Source organism: Grammomys surdaster, unplaced genomic scaffold, assembly GCF_004785775.1.
Source record: "Grammomys surdaster isolate TR1022 unplaced genomic scaffold, NIH_TR_1.0 62, whole genome shotgun sequence".
NCBI lineage: Eukaryota > Metazoa > Chordata > Mammalia > Rodentia > Muridae > Grammomys > Grammomys surdaster.
In genome coordinates, this window is record NW_021604564.1 from 5435029 (window position 1) to 5438818 (window position 3790).

The 3790-nt window shown below is 48.9% G+C and overlaps 1 pseudogene; it reads left to right on the top strand.

The window, feature by feature from the left end:
* Window positions 1-852: 852 nt before the first annotated feature.
* On the top strand, window positions 853-2847 carry LOC114618424 (annotated as a pseudogene).
* Window positions 2848-3790: the final 943 nt, after the last annotated feature.

A 3790-nucleotide genomic window follows, 5' to 3' on the forward strand; every position in this document is an offset into this window, starting at 1 on the left:
CATACTTACCAGCATATTAATAAAACTAGAGTAAAACAACCTATCAAAGTAAATGACAGTGAATAGTAAACTGAGTCAGGTATGATATGGCCTTAGATCCCTAAGCCACCATGACTACTGAATAAAAACTGCTATTCATTTTTAACTGGTATCTTAGCCTTCCTTAAAGCATTAACACATTTACCTTTAAAATAGTCTTGGATAGGAAGTACTATTAGAGTCGTTACCTTACACAATTTTTTCAGTCTTAAATAACTATTTCAGAATCAAACAGTGGCACAGTCAGAATTGGAACCCAGAACCGAACAGCCAGCCCTCAGCCGGAAAACAATCCATCTTCTATACCTGCCTTTAAGGGTATCCGTTGTATTGCTCACTCTTAGGGCACAGAGAACTGGCTATGACTCTGGGGAGGTTATTTGTCTCGCCCCAAACACCTTTGTAATTGATTCACCCTCAGTCTGCGTATGCACCCTACATCAGTAGGCAACAAAGCCTGCAGCCTCAGGAGTTTGGACAGTCCGTGTCCTATCGCGACCACTCCCCGCCCCGCTGCACTCTGGGAAACGTAGTCCTAACTAGTTCCTGAGCTTTTCAGTCTTCATCCAGCCCACCCTCAGAGCCTGTAGGGCCACATCCGGTCGGGAGTCCAAGTCCGGCCTATAAGCACATCAGCTCTCCAATACCGCCCTCTGCCGGCCTTTTCCTAACCGTCCATTGCTAGCCGGTTTCACGACCCCGGAAGTGAACTCTTCTCTTCCGGAATAAGAGTTCATAGGTCCTCCTAGGTTTGCGGGTTATTTGAGTACTGTTGGGCCCCAAAGTGAGGGGAACCGAGCCGCAGTGGGAATCATGGAGGGCCAGAGCGTGGAGGAGCTGCAGGCCATGTGGAGCAGGAGGAGGTGGAGAAGTTATAGCGCTTCCGGGTACATAAAAAGCTGGAGCAGGATTTCGACCTGGGCAACCTACCGGCTTCGGACCGCACTCCCCGACAGTGCTTCGCCAGGCCGGGCCCTCGCCCGAAGCCGAGCTACGGGCCTTGGCGCGGGACAACACGCGTCTGCCGACCGTGCGCTGGAGTTGGCTGTGGTAGCGCGCTTGCGGAAGCCCGCCGCTCCCGTCACAGGCTTGCCCCGCAGAAAGCCGCTGTCCAGGCCACGGCCGCTCACCCGCTGGCAGCAGTTCGCGCGTCGTAAGGGCATCCATCCAAGAAGACCACCTTTGTGGGGGACGAGGTGAGTGGGTAGTGGCGGCGCTGGTAGGGCTACAAGTGCTCCCGGGACGACACCAAGGAAGGGCTAATGAAGGTGCATGGGGACTTCGAACCCATGGAAGAACAGTTTGCCAAGCAGATTTGGGCCAAGAAGGAATGCGTGGCCAAGACGACTTGGCCCTAGCGCAGGAGATGCAGATACGCAGGTCAGCAGGCCTGCACTCTACGGGACACCAGGGTAAGGAGGAGCTAGGCCGCGCCATGCAAGTGGCCAAGGTCTCCACCGCTTCAGTGGGACGCTTCCAGGAGCGTCTTCTCCTTGGGGAGGAGACTTCGGGGAGAAGAGGAAGTTTCAGCCCCTCTTTGAGGACTTTGCAGCCGAGAAAAATACCAGTTGGAGCTGCTAAAAAGCAAGACCAGCAAGAAGATTCAGCTGGATGTGAGGGGGCCCATCAACAAGCAGATGAGGGAGAAGGACCAAGAGGAGGAAAATGAGCCATTAAAGCAAAACAAGGGGATCCAGCAAGGACCTTTGAGCAGGAGAAAAGACGACCTGCAGGGCCAGGATGAGAAAAGGAAGGAAGGCTGGAGAGGCAAGAAGCATTCCAGGCAGCCTGCTTTAGGTGGCAAGAAAAAAGGAGTGTTGCACCAGGGTGGAAAGAGGGAGTTGTGTTCTCCCCACTGGACTTGTTCTGCCAAGCTAGGACTGTCTGTACTAGAGGTTTAAGTTATGCGGACTACAAGCTGCAGGCTGGTGCAGGAGGTGGCTGCTGCCCTCATTGAGCTTGACGTTGAAGGGGCAGGTTGTCTCTCCTCAAGTCAGTGCTGGACTATGCTTTTCCCACAATGGAGACATTGGCTGGAAATTATAGCTCTACTTTGAGGACATGAGGTTTATAGAAATAGTATGGTCAGAACCAGGAATAGCTTTAACAGCCTGGTTTTTTTTTATCTTGACTTTGGATTCTGGGTTGAGATTTCCGAGGCATTGTAGATTGGATTCAACACTTTTGCATTATTTTTGTAACAGCTCTTATATGTATCAAAGCAAGGAGAATGGGAAAAACTATGTCTACTTGTGATTTGCATGCATTGTAAAGGTATGCTGATACCTGGTGTTAATTTTAACTTTTACCATAGGTAGAAGTTGTTGTATATGAACCCAGTGACCTGGGTACCCATATAGAATGTGCTTAAAGAAATGGTTACAGGAATGTTACTTGTATTAGGAAAACTCAAAAGTTCATTTGGTGCTAACTATATTATGGAAAGCACAGTACAACTGATGTTGTTTAAGGTGGTGCATTTGACCAAATAAACACATTGCTTTAAATGATAAATTGGAACCACACTAAATAATGTTCATTAACCTTGTTACTCCAGAAAATACTTGTCATTTTGTTTATAACCAGTGGCTTTTGTTTAATTGGCTTGGATTTTAGTTTTCAGCCACTGCTGGACTGGAATTCACAGTGAAGCAGAGGCTGACCTGGAACATGAGGCCTTGTGACTGTGTCTCCCGAGTGCTGAGATTATAAATGAGCAGCTCACCCAGCAGGAGATTTCAAGTTTGTTGCTGTCTGGATGTTTTTCCCTATGACTTATTTTGATCTTAATAAATTTACTTTGCATAAGTATCTCCTAAAAATTATTAATACCAAATCTAGTATTGAGGGAGGGGTCACCGTGCTCTTTTCTTTCTTTTTAATAATTCAGCCACTGCTGCCCCTTCCTGTCCTCACACACACACACATAGTTCCTCATCCCATTCCTCCTCCCCATGTCTCTGAGAGGATGCTCTACCACCACCAGGACTACCCCCTCTCTGGGGCCTCAAGTCTCTCAAGGATTAGGCACATCTCGCACTGAGCCTTCTGCTATATGTATGTCAGGAACCTCATACCAGCTCGTATGTGCTATCTAGTTGGTGGCTTAGTCTGGGAATTCCAAGAGTCCTGGTTAGTTGAGATTGGGGATCTTCCTCTGGGGTCACCCTCCTCTTCTGCTTCTTCCACCCTTCCCCTAATTCAACCATAGCCCTGACTTCAGTCCAATGGTTGGATGTAAGTATCTGCGACTGTCTCAGATGGTGGTTGGAACTCTAAAAAGATAGGCTCCTGTCTGTAAGCACATCATAATATCAGTGTCAGACTTTTGTGTCTCCCCACAAGGTAGATCCCCAGTTGGGCCAGTCACTAGAGTGCCTTCTCCTCAGTCTCTTCTCCATTTTTGTCCCTGCTGTTCTTTTAGACAGGGACACTGCTGGGTCAGAAATTTCGACTGGATTGGTAACCCCATCCCTCCTTTTGAGGCTGTGTCTATACTGGAGATGGACTCTTCAAATTCCCTCTCCCTAATGTTGGGCATTTTGGCTGCGGTCACACCCGTCGAGTCCTGAGAGTCTCTCACCTCCCAGGTCTCTGGTACTTTCTAGAGGGTCTCCCCATCTCCCATCTTCTGAAGCTGCATATTTCCATTTGTTCTACTGGTCCTCTGGGCTTCTCTCCTGTCTGCCCCACCCCATGTAATCCTGTTCCCCTTTACCCCTCTCTCTCTTACCCAAATGCCTCCCTCCCT